We start from the raw sequence: 20,920 nt of genomic DNA, 5'->3' as shown, positions 1-20,920 counted from the left end.
CAACATAGAAAGGAGAGCCTGCAACCAGCTAGAAAAAAACCATTGCCTACTTCACAGTTCTGCACAACACTGGCCCCATTTAAAGGGATATAATATGTTTCTCTATTCCGCTGAATAAAAGATTTCAAGTGATCTAGAAACCAGTTTCTACTATTTACAATTTAGACATGTTTGACTGAAATTTAAAATTAATCCTTTCAGCTGCCATATCCCATGAGCTAAAAAAATATTTGTATAATATCTCAGTGTAAAATAATGTCACCTTGAGGTCTGTTTAATTTTGCTTTTTTGACTAATATGTTCAAACATACCTGCTAAATGCAGAACTTTAAACAAGTTGGACTGAAAGATTTTTTTAATAAGATTTGGGGGATGAAATCACCAAGTTACCTGGTGTTTTTCAATAAAATTGAGATTTCTCAATTTTTTAATTTTTAAATGAAGTATCATTGCACTCTGCTATGAATCAGATGGACACTCACTGTTCAGTAACCCTCAGTCTAACCTTTACACATGTTGGTATTCTGGGATGTGACACATTTTTTTATGAATGTGATGTCTGTGTTAATGTATTCATAACGTGTTTTGTTAATACAGCCGTAATGTTTCTGGGATTATAGGTGTGAGCCACCACACCTGGCCCCACTGGTAATTTTTAAATTGGTGTTTTCCACATTTCCCGCATATTTAGCCACTGTTAGGTTGACAATAAAATTGCCATTTTTCTTGGCCAAAATGATTCAATCTAATGCTTACTTAATTTGGGTTTTAAAAGATAAAGCAGAAGTGCTGTCAGTTAGCAATATTATTTATTCTGCCTCCCATGGGAATAATTTTCAAACATTTTCCTCTCTACTGTGAACTAAAGTATAATTGTCTACTTGTATGTTCTTTTTCATAATTTTGAAAACTTTAGACCAGATGAGATGGCTCATGCCTATAATCCCAACACTTTGGGAAGCTAAGGTGGGAGAATTGCTTGCGCCCAGAAGTTCAAGACCAGCCTGGGCAACATGGTGAGACTCTTTCTCTTAAAAAAAAAAAATAATAATAATAGCTGGACATAGTGGCATGCACCTATAGTCCCAGCCACTCGGGAGGCTGAAGCAAGAAGATCACTCGAGCCCAGGAGGTTGGGGCTGCAGTTTGTGCCACTGCACTCCAGCCTGAGCAACAGAGCAAGACCCTGCCACTAAATAAACAAATAAATAAACTTATACCTGTATCTATTTCCAAAACTATCTTTTCACCTTTTTGACTCAGACATTCTGGAATAGCCAGCACCCATCCCAACTTTGGAAAACCATATGTTTACATGCAAAGTCAAGGATGATATTGAAAAGCAGAATAGAAATAAAGATATTTTGTATTCTTCTAAATATTCTTTAAATTCTACTTCAAGTGACACTTACAATTTTTATATAGAAAGTACTTAAAATTATTTCATGATATGGCAGAGAGCCCTAAGGAATCCAGAAAAATTCAGCACCTGTAAAGATCAGAACTTGATGGTATCGAAAGAATTTTAAAGAGTAAGTAAAATCTTTCCAAAAAGATGTCTACTTTTTGAATAGCATCCAAATATCACAAAGAAGATGTGGACAGAAGTTGCAGAAAAGAGTTCTATTTCTTTGTCTATATAAAAAATAAGAAATACTAAGCCTGTAATCCCAGCACTTTGGGAGGCCGAGACGGGCAGATCACGAGGTCAGGAGATCGAGACCATCCTGGCTAACACGGTGAAACCCCATCTCTACTAAAAAATACAAAAAACCAGCCGGGTGAGGTGGCGGGCAACTGTAGTCCCAGCTACTCGGGAGGCTGAGGCAGGAGAATGGCGTGAACCCGGGAGGCGGAGCCTGCAGTGAGCTGAGATCCGGCCACTGCACTCCAGCCTGGGAGACAGAGCAAGACTCCGTCCCAAAAAACATAAATAAATAAGAAATACTGCTTAATATACAAATGATAAATGCTTATGATGATGGCCATCCTAAATATCCTGACTTGACCATTACAGTGCATTTAAAAAAATATCACAGGTGGCCGGGCGCGGTGGCTCACGCCTGTAATCCCAGCACTTTGGGAGACCCAGGCGGGCAGATCACCTGAGGTCGGGAGTTTGAGACCAGCCTGACCAACATGGAGAAACCCCATCTCTACTAAAAATACAAAATTAGCCAGGCGTGGTAGTATGTGCCTGTAATTCCAGCCACTCAGGAGGTTGAAGCAGGAGAATCACCTGAGCCTTGGAGGTGGAGGTTGCAGTGAGCCAAGATCTCACCATTGCACTCCAGACTGGGCAACAAGAGCAAAACTCTACCTCAAAAAAAAACACAGGTACCTCATAAATATGTACAAATATGATGAATCAATAAAACAAAATCTTTAAAGTAATATCTTATCTAGGATAATTTATTATGAAATATTTTTTAACCAAGGCTCATGACTTATATTTTCCAATTTGGATTAAATGTGTATTTTGAGTCTCCTGCCAGCTAATTCCTTCCCAGAATTCACCAATACTTTTCCCCTTCTGCGTTCCATGCTACTGCCATTCACTCAACCCTCAGGTTGCCTTATTTCATTCATTAGTTTTGATATGTACATACCTGTCACCTATGTAAACACTCCTTAAGAAAAGAGAGTATGTCTTGAATACCTTTGTTTCTCCCTCGGCATCTTGTACACTGGAAACATTCTTGTATGCCAGATCTCTCTTTTTTGTTTAAATCAACTGTTTTTTTCCCTTGACTAACTTAATTACCCAAATCTGCATCTTCTCTCATCCATCTCTATTGCTATTTCTAGAAAGGCAATGGCCCGACAATATACAGTGGTCTAGGCACAGGCACAGACACACAATAGTTTTATTTCAAATGTATGACTCAGGTGCTAAACAGATTCATGCACTCGAAGCAGCTGTGCTCCATGTACTGTTCCCAGAATGTAAATAAGTACTGCGTTAAAAATTAATTAGGCATTCACTCAAATATCTAATGGTCAATTCAGACATTTCAGGCTTCAATTTTAATAATACAAAAATATTTAATAATGTTAATCTTTCAGAACTGTGTCAATGGGATCATGGATGAGCTGACTCACTTCACTGAAGAAATTTACTCTGTGTAGAAAAATGTAAGCCTGGCAGATTCAAATCGTTTATACAAGATCTAAAGGAATGTCTCTTGGATATATCTTTCAAATACACATACAAAATATTTTCTGCCTTAATTCCTATATATCACTTTTGGGTAGAGTATGGACAGCCTTCCAAGGCTCAAATACAAGGCAATTGTTCAGATACCATTTTAAAATCACAATAATCATCTTAGTGATTGAAATAGTCTAGTTACTATCTAGATTTGGAATCAAGGGCCTAGGGTTGAATTCCTGGTTCTGTGACTACCTTAGGCTGGGTGGACTTGGATAGGGCATTTAATCTCTCCTAGTGTGTTTTCTCATATCTAGAGTAAAGAAACTTCTGCTACCTGTTTATCTATTCAAAAGAGATATTTTGAAATCAAATTAGAGCAGAGTTCCCTGAACTTGGCACTGTTGCTGTTTGGGGTCAGATAATTCTTTGTTGTGATTCTGTGCTCTGTACGATGTTTAGCAACAGGTCCAGCCTCTACTCACAATGCCAGTAGCATGCATGCACACACATGCGCGCGCGCACGTGCACACACACACACACACACACACTCCCCAGTTCAGCTGTAACAGCCAAAAGTGTCTCCAGATGCTGCCAAATGCTGAGGTACTGGGGAAGTGACACACATACCCATCCCTCTGCCCCACTGAGAATGAATGAATTAAATGATTTATACAGAAACCTTCATTAATACATTGAATATATACTGATCACCTACTATATGCCACACACTGGCCATGTCAAATCAGATGTGACTCATGCCCTCTAACACAGAAGATGAATAAATCAGTGTTTGTGGTGACTGGAGTTAAGGTGCCCTTGGGGTCAGGAAGGGGGAAGGGAAGTGTAACATTAAGATATCAAAGAGTAGAAGCCACAGGAATTGGTGATTAAATGGATGCAGGGGAATGAGTAAAGGGAGAGAGAAAAACAATTCTTACAACATCAACAATGTTGTTGTTTACTACCTAAGTCACAAGAATTTTTCCACAAAAACAGGGACATTTCCCAAAAGAAAACTCATACCACATAAAAGTTCATAAAAATAAATATTGACTTCACTGTGGCTGTTTTAATTTTAATCAGTGGAAAGACACACGTAGATAAATGACTCTGTTCTTCCACTCCATCTGCACTTCTATCTCTGAATTCTCAAGGCCAACAGAGGTTAGTTCGTTTCCATGGCATAGTTAGACTATCAAGGTCCACGAAGATGGGAGGAAGGGGGTGACGGACAACATGCATCATTGATGGGATTTTTATTGCATCCACTGAAGAACACATTCTTTTAACATTGTCTAAGAGTTCTGTTAGATATCAACTTTGAAACCCCAAGTCAAATGCATTTGTGCCAACACCAAAAGAAAATAAAACCCACTACCAGGGTGAAAAACAGCCTTTCCTTCATGACCCTGGAGATGTATACATTTTCAGAATATTATTTGCATCTGAGGTCCTCAACAGAGGTGACTCTATTACCTCCCGTCGCTGGGGTACAGCAAGGCAACAGCTATCCCATTATCTCATGGCACTTTCTAGTTCGTGTGAAACCAGAAACTTGTAGTTTCAAAACATAGAACATCGCCTTCATTAGAGGAGAGCTAGTTAAAGGTTGCTAATGGGGCCCTTCGGCTCCTGGTCCTGCTGAGGTATTTGGAAGAGGTCCATGTGCCTAACCACATCAATTTCAGATGAAATTCTCATTGCAAATGTATGTTACCCAACACCCCAAAATATATGAAGGCCTTCCTGGTTTTCAAAGCTTACAAGCCCCCTGACAATAGATTTCTGTGTGGAAATATCAAAATTCGAGTAACAGACAATTTTTGAGAGGATCAAAAATAGAAACCATTATTGGAGTATAAAAACATTTTAGTTACTTAAGAATCCATATTTCTAAGAAAAGCAGCCTCATTAACCGACATGTGCTCAATAGGCAATTTTCCCCATTTAATTTTCACAAATAGATCACTCTGAAATGTATTTCCCCTAACAAAGACTGCACATTAACAACAAATGATACATCTTCAAATTTTAATTAATGTCAAGAGCTTTATTTTGCTTCCAAGCAACTTATAAGAGACATGTTATTAATATAATTTAATTTAAGGGGACAGGCATTTGTTTTCTATTTTTAAAAAGGTGGTTTGAAATTCTGGCCCTGTCAACATCATTTAAACATTCCTGTTCCATGCTTCAATATAATAAATTGAATCAGCATTTTAATTGTGCCCATGCTTTGTGGTTCCTGGCAGTACAAAAAGATTCTCTGTGAGTGCACGACTCCCCCCCAAGAAAACCCCACTGAGTGATTAATTACTAGTCTGGAAGATATAAATATGTCTCTCAATAAAGACAGTATGGACTGCTGGAAGCTCTGGCCTTATACATCTCCATGGGGTGCCTTAACTTAGCAGACATCCTCTTAATTCAAACAAGATTCTGGCTCCAGCATTCACGGACGGCTCCCTCATCATACACTGTTCCTTTATTGAACAGCATATTTCTTTTAATTAGCATCATTTTGTACATGTACAAGAATCAAAGGAAATCAGGCTTTTATGTATAAATATATCAAATTTTCAAGGTGCCTCTGTTCCTTAAGAAAGAACTGAGGACAATAGTAAATAACCTTGCATTTTCAAAAAAGTACCATCTTTGTATAAAAATATTTTAGGTTACACCCAGACATTACTCATGCTTCATTCTGAGTTAAAGGTTTGCCCAAAAGACCATAAATTTATAAACGAAAACATGAACCGGCAGGTCTATAAGTCTATTCTTAAGCTTCACACCTATTGTATGAACTGAGAAGCCTCATGATCGCTAGAAGGGAGAGGAGCTTAGACAAAGGACTCATGGGCCACCACCGTTTACTCCACATAGTAAAAACAAGAATTGATGGAATTCCTAGGACTGTTCCTACAAGGCCAGAATTAGGTAAGAAGAGTTTATACTAACCATTTAAACCAGAAATTGCAAGCAACATCAACTAACTTGAAAATAAAGATTAACACAAGAAATCAAGACTAGAAGTTGGCTTTTTTAAATTGGAAAATTCTCATGTATAAATTTTTAGTCTAATACTTTGCATTAATGATCATAGCATTTATTACTACAATTGAATAACCACATCCCAACACCCTTTCATTATGTTTAAAATGAGGGGATGGGGACAGGGGAACAGGATTAACATAAGTCATTTTGACCAATCTAGAAATCCAGACATCAGGTTGGGCACAGTTGTTCATGCCTGTAATCCCAGCACTTTGGGAGGCCAAGGCAGGTGGATCACTTGAGTCTAGGAGTTCAAGACCAGCCTGAGTGACAGCAAAACCCCATCTCTACTAAAAATACAAAAATTAGCAGGGTGTGGTGGCACACAGCTGTAGTCCCAGCTACTTGGGAGGCTGAAGTGGGAAGACCACTTGAGCATGCGAGGCAGAGACTGCATTGAGCTTAGACTGAAAAAATAAAAAATAAAAAATAAAAGAAATTAAAAAAAAAAAAAAAAGGAAATCCAGACATCATGTTCCTAACCACCCTATTTGAAACAGGATGAAAAGAAAGGTTTTCTAAAAAGTTAATATGCAGTCTGCCATGGAAAAATATTATTTGTATACAGACTTCTACTCTCCTACTATTCATATCTTCACCTGGCCTTGCCAAAGATATTTTTGAGCAGAATCATCAAACATAAATGCAAGCATTAAATCAGTAAGAAAACATGAATCTGAATTGGACTTCTGCTATAGACTGTAAAAATAGTCATAATATTTAAGCTCCTCCCATCAAGAGGTAGAGTATATTTTCCCACCCCTTTAATCTGGGCTGATCTCATGGCTTGCTTTGACCAATAGAATGTACACAAATGGAACCATATCAACCCTGAGCTGAGGCCTTAGGAGACTCTACAGTTTCCATTCTCAAATTCGTGGAACTCTGTGCTCACCATGGGAACAAACACAGAGTGGGCTGAAAGAGTTTCAGAGCCAATGTGGAAAAAGGTCCCAATCATCCCAGTTGTCCCACATGTGGCTATGATAAACCAGTCAGCCCACACAATCTATCAGTTAACTACAAGTACACAAGCAACCTCAGACAAGATTAACCAGGCTTGGCCCACCCACCGGCCAGACAGAAGAACCACCCATCTGGCCGGGTGCGGTGGCTCATGCCTGTAATCTCAGCACTTTGGGAGACTGAGGTAGGTGTATCACCTGAGGTCAGGAGTTTGAGACCAGCCTTACCAACATGATGAAACCCTATCTCTACTAAAAATACAAAAATTAGCCAGATGTGGTGGCACATGCCTATAATCCCAGCTACTCAGGAGGTAGAGGCAGGAGAATTGCTTGAACCTGGGAGGCGGAGGCTGCAGTGAGCTGAGGACCACACCACCACACTCCAGCCTGGGTGACAGAGCAAGACACAGTCTCAAGGGAAAAAAAAGAGAAGAAGAACCACCCAGCCGAGCCCAGCCAAAATTGTCAACCTGCAATATTATGAGCTAAATTAAATGGGTTGTTTTTTTAAACTATGAATTTTGGGGTGGTTCATTACGCAGAAATAGAAAGCTAATATAGGTTCTATAACCTCATAACTGAATATTTCCAGGCTTTAATTAAAAGACAGTCTAGAAGAAAGTACAGAGAAAAAAACTAAAAATCCATAATATACAAAGAGCTTCTGTGATGCAAAGGAAAACTGAGAAAAAGATATAAACTTATGGTATTCAGAAGAACCAATGAAAAAACTGAAAAGATGCTTAATCTCACAGATAATCAGCAAAATGCAAATTAAAATAAAGTGTTTTATCATAAAGTTATTAAAGAGTAAAAAGACTAAAGAAGATACAATATTTGTGAGTATATATGGAAATGGGCTTTCTTGCATACTGTGGATAGGAATATAAACTGGCTTACAGGGGGACAGTTGGGCAATATCTATCAAAATGTTAAAAGGCACATCGCTTGTAACCCAAAAATATTTACCAAAACCTTGTTTTTAGTATTTAAAAACCGAAAAGCTAAGTATCCATCAATACTCTCATAGTATACAATGATTCATCTATATACAGAAAACTATGCAAAAATGTAAAAGAATGTGACGAGGTGAGGAGCAGTGGCTCATGCCTATAATCCTAGCACTTTGGAAGGCCACGGCAGGGGAATCACTTGAGTCCAGGAGTTCGAGACCACCCTGGCCAACATGGCAAAACCTCATCACTACAAAAGATAGAAAAAATTAGCCAGGCATAATGGTGTATCTCCACAGTCCCAGCTATCTGGGAGGCTGAGGTGGGAGGATTGGTTGAGCCCTGGACGTCAAAGCTACAGTGAGCCGTGATTGTGCCACTGCACTCCAGCCTGAGCAACAGAGCAAGACCCTGTCTCAAAAAAAAAAAAGAATAGGATGAATTTTATGTGCTGACATGAAAGATTAAGCAACATTAAGTTAAAAAGGCAGTCTGCCAGCCAATATGGTGAAACCCCATCTCTACTAAAAATACAAAAATTAGCCAGGCGTGGTGATGGGTGCCTGTAATCCCAGCTACTCAGGAGGCTGAGGCAGAAGAATCACTTGAACCTGGGAGGCGGAGCTTGCAGTGAGCCAAGATCGCGCCATTGCACACCAGCCTGGGTGACAGAGTGAGACTTGGTCTCAAAAAATATAATGCAGTTTGCCAAAAAATGTGCATAGTGTAATACCATTTTTTAAAAGAAGTGTATAAATGCATAGAAAAAAGTCTAGAATGATCCACACCAAAATAATACTAATTTACTAATTATGTATTTGTATTATTAATAATGATTAGTAAATGGGATGGGTTGAGGGGCACTGGGAGAGTAAAGGAAGACAATAAATTTTATATGCTTATGCATTATTTGGATTTTTCACAAGCATGGATTTATGTGATATGTGTGTAACTTGTTTATACTGCACATACCTGGGCAGCAGAGGACAGCAGAACAAAGATGGATTCCACAGAAGAGCCAAAGAAAGAGTTGGGTCTTCACAGATGACATCTTCACTTTTATCCTGGTTCAAACCAGCCGGATGGTCAGCATTGCCACAGACATGAACACATATTAGCACTGGGTACTCCTGCCACATGTCTTCCTCCGTGGCACAGGAGACACCAAGCAGTAAGCTGTGCTGGGGACCCTGTGTGTGGCCTCTCAGGAGCCTGGAGGAGCCTCCTCCTGGAATCTGGAATCAAGATACATAAGATGAGCTCCTGAAAGTTAAACTTGAAAATCAGCACAAACTGGATCAGAGGAGAGAGATGAAAGGCCACCTACATCACAATGAAGCTAGAAGTTACCAATTACCAGGCAACCTCCCTGTGCCAAACACTGCGGACTTTCACACCGTGTATCGCACTTCATCTTCACAACGCCCCTAAGGTTGCTTATTTTTATTATGATTGAAAGGAAAAATAAGGTTAGAGGAGTTCAAGAAATTGGCAAGGGTTCCATAGCTTCTAGGTGGCAGTGCCAGGGATTTGAACTCAGTTCTGTTTAATTCCAGTGCCTATGTTCTTAACTAACATAGTATGCTCTCTCCCTTAACAGACACAGAAAGGCTTCTGGGTTGGCAACACTTGACTATATCCTTGCTCTATGTGTAACAGGGTACAATGAATCAATTTAAAAAATCATATTGCTTAGCCATGGAAGTACAGAGCCAACAGCTTCAGAAAAGCATATGGTAATAGTGCCGATGCAAATGCTTCCTGGGCAACAGGGACCCTGGCTCAAGTACCAGGCCAACTAAGCCACACGATGTGTAGACAAAAATCGAAGTTCCCAGCTTGCCAGGATAAAGGCCAGTGCTTAGACTGTGGATTCACTGAGGTAATGTCATCCCAAGAAGCCTCTTAAGAAACAGACAGCTCATCCATGAGCCCCACGTGAGTTCTTTTCCTATTTGGAATATCTATAGTCCATATTCCCACTGTCTCTTGCTACCTTAGGCCTGTTTCAAATTCATACAGTCTACATGATTGACACAGGCATTGTCGAAGAACATGTTTCCCACAAATCTGTCACAAACCCAGGTCAGTGGATTCCCCTATAAACCCAGAGTTAACACATAAAGAACTAGGGTGGCCAGGTGCAGTGGCTCACACCTGTAATCCCAGCACTTTGGGAGGCTGAGGCAGGAGAACGGCATGAACCCAGAAGGCAGAGCTTGCAGTGAGCTGAGATTGTGCCACTGCACTCCAGCCTGGGCGAAAGAGTGAGACTCCATAATTGCTTGAGCTTAGGAGTTTGAGACCAGCCTAAGCGATATGCAAAACCTCATCTCTACCAAAAAAAAAAAAAAATACAAAAAATTAGCTGGGCATGGTGGCATGCACCTGTAGTCCCAGCTACTCAGTAAGCTGAGGTGGGAGGACCACCTGAGCTCAGGAGGTCAAGGCTGTAGTGAGCTGTGAGCTATGATTATGCCTCTGCACTCCAGCCTGGGCGACAGAGTAAGATCCAGGCAGTGGCTCACGCCTGTAATCCTAGCACTCTGGGAAGCCGAGGCGGGCGGATCACAAGGTCAGGAGATTGAGACCATCCTGGCTAACATGGTGAAACCCCATCTCTACTAAAAACACAAAAAATTACCTGGGCATGGTGGCGGGCGCCTGTAGTCCCAGCTACTCGGGAGGCTGAGGCAGGAGAATGGCATGAACCCGGGAGGCGGAGCTTGCAGTGAGCTGAGATTGCGCCACTGCACTCCAGCCTGGGCGACAGAGTGAGACTCCGTCTCAAAAAAAAAAAAGAAGAAAAAGAACTAGGGGAGGCAGGTGGGAGGGAGAGTGCTGTGTCTTTACGATTGAGAAAGAGATGTGAAATAACTCTGGTAAGGCACACTGATGGAAAATTCATGTCCACGTTTATCTGCTTTATACATTGAGATGGAAAATTCATGTCCATGTTTATCTGTTTTATACACTGAGATGGAAAATTCTGGAAAATTCATGTCCGCATTTATCTGTTTTATACATTGAGGTTCCATGTGAATTTTTTTGAAGAATGAGGACCATAGCTTTAAACAAAAGTGTCTGGACACCAGTGAAGTAGAAGCAAGGGATGGCTGATGCCCAGCTGTGTAATGACTATTGGAAATAGTCTTGGAATTCTTTGGAAACCAATTCCACACATTCGGAGCTATGGCTGATGGAGACATGTGGTTGGGAGTAGTTTCCAACGAGTTCCTCAGAGTGGCTCCATCCAGAGTTCTCTTAAGGGTCTAACTTATAACCATACAAGAGCCCTTATAATTCAAACCCTCACTCCTAACCCCACTAAATAGAGGGAGGTCTTTTAAGCATTATGATAGACACAAAGAGAATGTGGGATTTTCTGGAAATGCTGAATAATCCCTTTGGAATGGAGACCCAGATCAGGAGGCAGAGGTAGCTATCAAAACAGCTCCAGACCTAGGCCATGTGAGTTCAAACCCTAGCGCTACTCCTTTCTAGCTATGTGGTCTGGGGGAAGGCTACATGTATTAGTCTGTTTTCATGCTGCTCATAAAGACATAACCAAGACTGGGAAGAAAAAGAGGTTTAATTGGACTTAGAGTTCCACATGGCTGGGGAGGCCTAGGAATAATGGCAGGAGGCAAAAGACACTTCTTACATGGTGTAGCAGAAATCCCTGGTAAGCCCCTGAGATCTTGTGAGACTTATTCACTTCACGAGAATAGCATGGGAAAGACTGGCCCCCATGATTCAATTACCTCCCCCTAGATCCCCCCCGGCAACACGTGGGAATTCTGGGAGATACAATTCAAGTTGAGATTTGGGTGGGGACACAGCCAAACCATATCACTATGTAACCTCTCCAAGCCTCAGGATTTTTATATGTAAAAGGGAAACTACAAAGGAGTATGGTGAGAATTAAATGCCCATAAAGTGCTTGGTACTGAGGCTTGCACAGAGTAATCCTCCTGGAATGCTGGCTTACATATTATCCCAAGAGAAACACAGGAATGAAGATCAGATGGAAAGCAGTGTGGAGAAGAGAAAGCAGTAGGCACAGTGGGGGCAAGAGAGTGAAGAAGGGTGACAAGGAGCTGAAGGAGCTTTCATGATTTGCTAATGTTTGTATTTCACTGAATAGGGGATAGGGATCCATCAAAACTTGTTTAGGGCAGGCGTAGTGGCTCATGCCTGAAATCCAAGCATTCTGGGAGCCCGAGGCAGTGATATGGACAGGAGACAGGGAAACACTGGTTAGAAGAGGGCAGTTCCCTGGCAAAGGCCCCACCCTCAAGCCTGAAGACCCACGGCCCTAAATGAGGACAGGCATTTCCGTTTTTGCATCCAAAAGGCTGCCTTTTGACCACCACACCTCCTATCCTGTACCCATATAAACCCCAAACCCCAGGCTCCACAAGCAGACGAGCAGGCGAGGAGACAAGTAGACAGATGGCAGAACAACACAGCAGAGAAAGAGAGAAGAGGAGGAACATCTGAACACCAGGAGGAGTTTGGCTGCGGGCTATCGGAGAGGGGTTTGGCTGCTGGCTGGCCAGGCTCCAAGGGTAAGATCAACTTCCCACTCCATCCCTACTTCCGGCTCCCCATCCATCCCACTGAAAGCCATGTCCACCACTCAATAAAACCCCACATTCATCCTTCCAGTCTCTGTGTGATCTGATTTTTCTGGGATGCCGGAAGAGCTCGGGATACAGAAAGCTGTCACACTGGCCCTGTGCCCTGGCAGAAAGGCAGAGGGTCCACTGAGCTAGTTAACACTCAAGCTGTCCGCAGACGGCAGGGCTAAAAGGGCACACTGTAACACACGCCCCATTGGGCTCCCGCACCTGTCTGTCTGCGTGCTCTCCCTCCCGTAAGGGGTTTGAGCAGCCACGGCAACTCAACAGACAAGCCACACTCCTGTCACATGTCCTGTGAGGGGGATCAGGGAACTCCCATTTCAACAGAAGGATCACTTGAGCCCAGGAGTTCAAGACCAGTCTGGGCAACATGGCAAAACCCCATTCCTACAAAAAAAAAATGTTTAAGTTAACTAGGCGTGGGAGCACGTGCCTGTAGTCCCAGCTACTAGGGAGGCTGAGTGGAAGGATGGCTTGAGCCTGAGAGGCCGAGGATGCAGTGAGCTGTGATCCGGCCACTGTACTCCAGCCTGGGTGACAGAGTGAGAACCCGTCTCAAAGAAAAAAAAAATTTTTAGTAATTCACTTGTTGAAAAAATACATACTAAGTGTTTACTCTGGGCCAAGCACTGTGCTAATGAATGAAAAAATAAGGTAAATAAGTCAAGACTCCTGCCCTCAAGCTTTAGAAGGAGACACAGAAACAAATAATCACAATCATAAAAGATGGAGATTGCAATAAAAGAAAACACAAAACGCCATGGGAACACAGAGGATGGAGTGAGTACGTTTGGCAGAGAAGGGAGATCTTCCTAAAGCCACACTCAGCCGGTGAGAGAGGGGATCACCCAAAAAAATGAGGAGAGATCTTTAATAAATGTAAGATGAAGAGAATAAAGATCTCCATCCAGTGAGGAAGTTTAGAAAAGCTGAGATTATAACATATGCGTATCTCCAAGCATCTGGCTGAGCCTGAAGTGATGAATCCTAAAAATCTACTTCCTGAAAACTCCATAAGCCTCTGAAAGGCACAGAGAAAACAGCCCCAGTTGCTTAGGGAGCCAGCGCTGAAAGAAGTTTGCTCCCCCGAAGCTGATCACAGTTTTGACTCTCAGGGGAATCTTTGGAGAGGATGCAAACAAAACTCCTCTCTCATGTGCATTTAAGAAGTTCTCCTGTCATAGCCTGGCATGGTGGCTCACAACTGCCATCTCAGCACTTTGGGAGGCCAAGGGGACTGTTTGAGCCCAGGAGTTCGAGACCAGCCTAGAAAATGTAGTAAGACTCTGTCTCCACAAAAAATGATCCAGGCATAGTGGTGGATGTCTGTAGTCCCAGCTGCTCAGGATGCCAATGCAGGAGGATTGCTTGAGCCCAGGAGTTCAAGACCAGCTTGGACAACATAGCGAGATCAATCCCATTCCTACAAAAAATTTTTTTTTAATTAGCTGGGCATGGTGGCATATGCCTGTAGTCCCAGCTACTAGGGAGGCTGAGATGGGAGGATGGCTTCAGCCTGAGAAATTGAGGCTGCAGTGAGCTGTGAGCACACCACTGCAATCCAGCCTGGACCAGAGAGCGAGACACTATCTCAAAACACAAAGAACCAGAAGTTCACTGTCACTGCCATTTGAGAATAGAATGCTCTGTTCATCCACAAATGGAAATAAATAGAACGAAGATTACAAAAATTTTATTTAGTATAGAGTTGAAGGGCACAATGGTAGGCCAAATAATGTGCCCCCAAAGATGTCCACAGTCTTAATCCCTAAAACCTGTGAATACGCTCCCTTACATGGTAAAAGGGACTTTGCATACATGATTAAAGATCTCAAGAAGAAGGGAACGGGATATAGAAGCAGGGGCTGGAGCAATGCACTCTGAAGATGAGGAAGAGGCCACGAGCCAAGGAACACAGTCTCTGTAAGCTGGAAAAGACAAGGAAACCGATTCTCCCGGGGACCTCCCCAGAAGGAACACAGCCCTGCCAACACCTTGAGCCCCATAAGACTTCTGGCCTCCAGAACTGTAAGAGAACACATTTGTGTTCTTTTAGGCCACTGAATCTGTAGGAATCTGTTGCAGCACCGATAGGAAACTAACATGAGGGAGGGCGTTTTCTCCAAAGTCCTCCAAGCCCAAACAGTGTTTTATCAATCCTCTCAACATCAGGCAAAGGAGAAAGAAAATGGAGGAAGAGGGAGGTTAAAGCAAGTCATCCAAAACAAAAGCAAACAGCAGAGCAGGCCCAGGCATTTTATTTTGATGATTTATCAAAATTACAGAAAAAGGCCAGGCGTGGTGGCTCACGCCTGTAAACCCAGCACTTCGGGAGGCCGAGGCGGGTGGATCATTTGAGGTCAGGAGTTCAAGACCAGCTCAGCCAACATGGTGAAACCCTGTCTCTACTAAAAATACAAAAATTGGCCAGGCATGGTGGCACACACCTGTAGTCCCAGGTATTCAGGAGGCTGAGGCAGAAGAATTGCTTGAACCCAGGAGGCAGAGGTTGCAGTGAGCCAAGATCGTGCCACTGCACACCAGCCTCGGCAACGGAGCAAGTCTCCATCTCAAAAAAAAAAAAAATACGGAAAAAGAAGATGGGGTTCTGTATTTGGTTATCCTCTTTGCCAGCAGGATAACGTCCATCTCACAGAAGTGGTACAAACTGACTCCACAGCCAGGAGGGCGCAGCAAACTCCCCAGATTAAACAAACAACAAAAAAAGCATTAGCCACGGAGATGGAGAGAGAAAATTCTCTTGCCTTGCCACAGCAGTCAAAGTTTGTGCTAACGTTTGTGGGAGAAAAGGGAGAAAACAAAGTGAGGAAGAAAACATATCCGCATCATTCGTATCCCCAAGCAAACAGACTCAGGATACCGGGGAGTGCCAAATTTAGTTACTTGCAACTTTCCCCACTCGCAGATCCCTTGCAAACACATTCAAATGCAATCATCAATAACATCACTTCTTAAAATAAACATCTTTCCATTTATGAATTTTCTCCCCCATTTTGACCATGTGAAACCTACAAATGTAACATATGCCAGGAGAGGACGGTAACAAGGTAGACAATCTCCAGCTAAGAAATTTGAAAAAATACATATATATAAAGAATAGGGGGGAAAAAATCAACCTTTGATGAAATAATTGCTTCTGCTGTTATTTTTCACTATTACTTCAGAAATGTTCTGTCTGTCTCTTCCTTTCTTGTCCCTACAGCGAGGAGTCCTGCTGCTGTGCAGACGAAAGGTCCAGTCTCTTTAAAATTTCATGCAGAGCTCTTCACAACATTGAAGCTTTAAAGGCCCATGGCAGATTCAACATATTGTTACACTTGATGGAAGGAGATAAAAATTACATGCAAAATCTACTGTATATTCATTGTCTGGAAATACTATACAGTTACAGCTTCCTCTATTTCACTAACAGATATGGACATGTATTCTGATTTCGATATTTAGAAACACAAAAGACGCACATGGAGTGAGTATTGTAGCAAAAATAAGAATGAAACTCGAATCTCCTGAGGTTAGATTAGGGTCCTAGGATGCGTGAACAGTTTTGTTCATAGTTTTCCTAAATTGCTTAGATATGCGAAACATATTTAAAAGACAAAAAAAGATACAAAGGGATTAAAAAAAGATTTTCTAAACCTTGTATATAGCATGGGGTTCTTTGCCCTAAGTAGTCATTATTTTTGTATCTCTATGAGAAAAATATGGGAATGGCTGGGCTTTTATTTTTATGTATAAAATTATCTCAAAAAAAAAATAAAGAGCAAGAACTGCAGACATTGGAATGAAGAACACGATGACCTCAAAAACAAGTTTGTCAATCACTAGTCTTTGAGGTTTAACTGTCATGGGTAAGCCTTATTTTAAAGTTATTTTTAAATTCACAAATTGGACATCACTAATTTTACATCTAAATTTTAGGTTTGTGCTTTATTGTAGCCGTTTTTATGTGGACCCATTTAGTCAAACTCATTCATTTGTATTCATTCATCCTCTTCTTTCAAACATTTATCAGACATCTACTACATGCCAGGCACACTGCTAATTATTTGGGATGAAAAAACAGGCCAGGTGTAGTGGCTCATGCCTGTAATCCCAGCACTTTGGGAGGCTGAGGCAGGCAGATCACTTGAGTTCAGGAGTTCGAGACCAGCCTGGCCAACATAGTAAAACTCCATCTCTATCAAAAATACAAAAATTAGCCAGGCAGGGTGGCACCTGCCTGTAATCCCAGCTACTTGGGAGGCTGAGGTGGGAGGATCACTTGACCCTGGGAGGTCAAGGCTGTAGTGAGCTAAGATTGTGCCACTGCACTCCAGTCTGGGCGACAGAGCAAGACTCTGTCTCAAAAAAAAGAAAAGAAAAGAAGAGGGCCGGGCGTGGTGGCTCAAGCCTGTAATCCCAGCACTTTGGGAGGCCGAGACGGGTGGATCACGAGGTCAGGAGATCGAGACCATCCTGGCTAACACGGTGAAACCCCATCTCTACTAAAAAATACAAAAAACTAGCTGGGCGAGGTGGCGGGCGCCTGTAGTCCCAGCTACTCGGGAGGCTGAGGCAGGAGAATGGCGTGAACCCGGGAGGCGGAGCTTGCAGTGAGCTGAGATCCGGCCACTGCACTCCAGCCTGGGCGACAGAGCGAGACTCCGTCTCAAAAAAAAAAAAAAAAAAAAAAGAAGAAGAGAAACAGAAACAGAAAGATAGGATCCCTGAGTCCAGGGGGATTATAATATAATAGGAAGAGGCGATCACAGCAAAGGGTATGTGCAATAAAGCTTCAGGGCTCCTACGGAAGTAGGTCTGGGAACATCATGGTGGCACAGAGAGTGTTTGATTTGTTCTTCCTGGAGGAAGAGGGGAAAAAATACATGCAGGGATCAGTCCTTGACCAGAGACTGGGAAACTGTCTAGACGCTGACGGAATAAACCAAGGCAGTGGTAGTAGATGGGAAGGGGGATAGAGCTCAGAAAAATCAAGAATACAAAATGAACAGCACCTGGCTACTGAACAGAAAGCAGGAGCTCAGGAGAGCAGGGTGAATCCCAGGTTTCTAACATTGGGATCGTCCACCGGCCCATTCACCGTTTCCAGTTATTTACTACCTAATACGCGCCAGGCACACTTCTGAAAATACTGAAGACATAACAGTAAACAAATCGCAAAAGAACCCAACTCCCTAAACGTAGAAAGGAGAAATGGAAAACTAGTAAACAAATGAGGAAGCGATATTAAAATAGATAAATGCTCTGAAGAAAATAAAACAGCAAGATGTGAGAAAGAGTAACTCGCGGAGGGCAGCTACTTTCTATTTGCATGGTCAAGAGAGATTTCTCTAAAGAAGTGACCCTCAAGTCAAAACTTGAAGGCTGGAGAGGAGAAAGCCATGCAGAGACCTGGGGGAAGGGCACTCTGGGAGAAGGAAGAACACGTGCAAAGCCTCTGAGGAAGGGACAAGGCTGGCGGGTTCAAGGAACCGAGAGAAGGCAGAGTTGGCTGTGGCACAGTGAGTGAGGGGAAGTTGCAGAGGCAGCCAAGCAGGGCCAGATCACACAGGTTTTTACAGCCCAGGGAAGGAGCCTGGACTTTAAATATGACAGAGTTTAATGTTTATTTTATTTTGAAACAGGGTCTTGCTCTGTCACCCAGGCTAGAGTACGGTGGCACAACTATGGCTCACTGCAGCCTCAACCTCTTGGGCGCAAGCAATTCTGCCACCTCAGCCTTCTGAGTAGCTGGAACTACAAGTATACACCACCATGTCCAGCTACTATTTTTATTTATTCTAGAGATAGGGTCTTGCTATGCTGCCCAGGTTAGAAATTGTGCAGGTTTTATGCAGAGGAGTAACAAAAGATCATTGGAGAAACAGATCCACGAGTAAAAAGGAATCAGGCCAGCTTAGAGGCTTACAGTGACCTGGACTAGAGATAACAGTGGCTTGGACCATCATCCAAGAAAGGCAGCAGTGCGGGTGAGAAAACTCGGACACTTTCAGAGTCCCTTTCAGAGGTGGAACTGACAGGTCCTATTAAAGGATTGATAGTGCAGAGTGAGGAGAACAGATGAAATGGATCCCTAAGCTTTGGCTTCAGGGGCCAAGTAGATAAAGCAATGGAAATGGGGAAGACTCCAGGGCAGAAGTCAGGCGGGGTAGGGAGATCAAAAATGGTTTGGGACATGTTCGGTTTGAGACACCTCTTATACATCAAAGTGGAGGGACCGTGTAGGCAGTCAGTTATATGAGACTGAAACTCAGAGGAAAAGGCAGGGCTAGATAATCCTTCAGGAATCTGTCAGTATACAGATGAAAAGTCATGGGACTGAATGAGATCAGCCAGGGAAAAGTGACAGGTTAAAAGACCCCAGAGGCTCCCTCACACTCAGAGGTCAGGCAGAAAAGACTAAGATCCACAAAAGAGCCCAAGAAGCCACAGCCAACGAGGTAGGAGGGGAACCGGGAGTGTGAGGTCACAAAAGCCAAAGGGACAAATAGTGTATCAAGAAGGAGGAAGTGGTCAGCTACAGGGAAAGCACTTGAAAAATCGAGGAACGTGAGGACATAGAAGTAACCACTGGGGTGGAAATCACTGAGGTTGTTGGCGACACTAGAGTTTCAGAGGAGTGGAGAGGACAGAAGACGGACAACTATGTTAAGAAGAGAATGAGAAGGGAAGGAAGCAGACACAGCTAGCATCAGCAACTTTTACGATTTCAATTTGCTGGTGAGGCCAGGCACCACGACTCACGCCTATCATCTCAGCACTTTGAGAGGCTGAAGGTAGGAGGATCACATGAGCCCAGGAGTTGGAGACCACCCCTAGCAACATAGACAAACACCGTCTCTAAAAACATTTAAAAAAAAATTTTTAAATAGCCACCTATCACCCAGCTACTTGGGAGGCTGAGGTGGGAGACGCGCTTGAGCCTGGGAGATCAAGGCTGCAGTGAGCCGTGATCGCGCCACTGCACTCAAGCATGGGTGACAGAGTGAGACCCTGTCTCAAAATAAAAATAAATAAACAATAAAATTAAAACTAAAAAAATCTATAAAGGACATTTCCAAGCTTAGGAAATTTGAATATAGACTATAAATTAAATGATATGATTGAATCCACATGAATTTTCTTGGTTGTGAGAATGATAATGTGGTCATGTAAGAAAATATTCTTTTCTTACGTGGGGATGTAAGAATCCCTTATACCCCTGAGAAGGGATGAAGTGATCTGCCATCTGCAACTTCCTGTCAAATGATTTTACAAAAAGATAAACAGATGATTGATTGATTGATACAAATGTGGCAAAATGTTAAGCATAGATGAATCCAGGAGAAGTTTCTTTAGGTGTTGGTGCTATTCTTTCAACCTCTCAGTAGATTTGAACTTGTTTCAAATAAAAATTGCATGGGGGTGGCGGAAGATGTGGATTATAGAGGCCCGAGACAGCCCTCTCCCCACTAGATGTCCCAGTAATCTGCCTTTTTTTTTTTTTTTTTTTTTTGAGACAGAGTCTCACCCTGTTACCTAGGCTGGAGTGCAGTGGTACTATCTCAGCTCACTGCAACCTCCATCTCCCAGGTTCAAGCGATTCTCCCACCTCAGCCTCCCAAGAAGCTGGGAATACAGGAGTCCACCACCATGCCCAGCTAATTTTTGCATTTTTAGTAGAGACGGGGTTTCGCCACGTTGGCCAGGCTGGTCTCGAACTTCTGGCCTCAAGTGATCTGCCCGCCTCAGCCTCCCAAAGTGCCGGGATTACAGGCGTAAGCCACTGCACCCGGCCAAGTAATCTGCTTTTTATAAAATCTCCTAAGGTGACGCTGATTAGCAGCTAGAATTGTGACTGTATTCATTATCTGCTACCATGTGCAAACCATACCAAAGCTTATCAGTGGCTTAAAACAACCACTGTTTTGGCCGGGCGCGGTGGTTCAAGCCTGTAATCCCAGCACTTTGGGAGGCCGAGACGGGCGGATCACAAGGTCAGGAGATCGAGACCATCCTGGCTAACACGGTGAAACCCCGTCTCTACTAAAAAATACAAAAAAAAACTAGCCGGGAGTGGTGGCAGGCACCTGTAGTCCCAGCTACTCGGGAGGCTGAGGCAGGAGAATGGCGTAAACCCGGGAG

The 20,920-nt window shown here is 42.8% G+C and overlaps 1 long non-coding RNA gene across 2 annotated transcripts in view; it reads right to left on the bottom strand.

Annotated features, from left to right (window-relative positions):
* Positions 1-20,920, bottom strand: part of LOC106995077 (uncharacterized) — a 139,586-nt gene that overhangs the window by 37,392 nt on the left and 81,274 nt on the right. For both annotated transcript variants that reach the window (XR_013411123.1, XR_013411124.1), the window contains one exon: positions 9,102-9,364. This is a non-coding gene — a long non-coding RNA (uncharacterized LOC106995077). The remainder of the gene's footprint in view (positions 1-9,101; positions 9,365-20,920) is intronic.

This window comes from Macaca mulatta, chromosome 20 (assembly GCF_049350105.2).
Source record: "Macaca mulatta isolate MMU2019108-1 chromosome 20, T2T-MMU8v2.0, whole genome shotgun sequence".
Lineage (NCBI taxonomy): Eukaryota > Metazoa > Chordata > Mammalia > Primates > Cercopithecidae > Macaca > Macaca mulatta.
The sequence above is the reverse complement of the archived record's forward strand: the minus strand, read 5'-3'. Positions and strand labels throughout refer to the sequence as shown.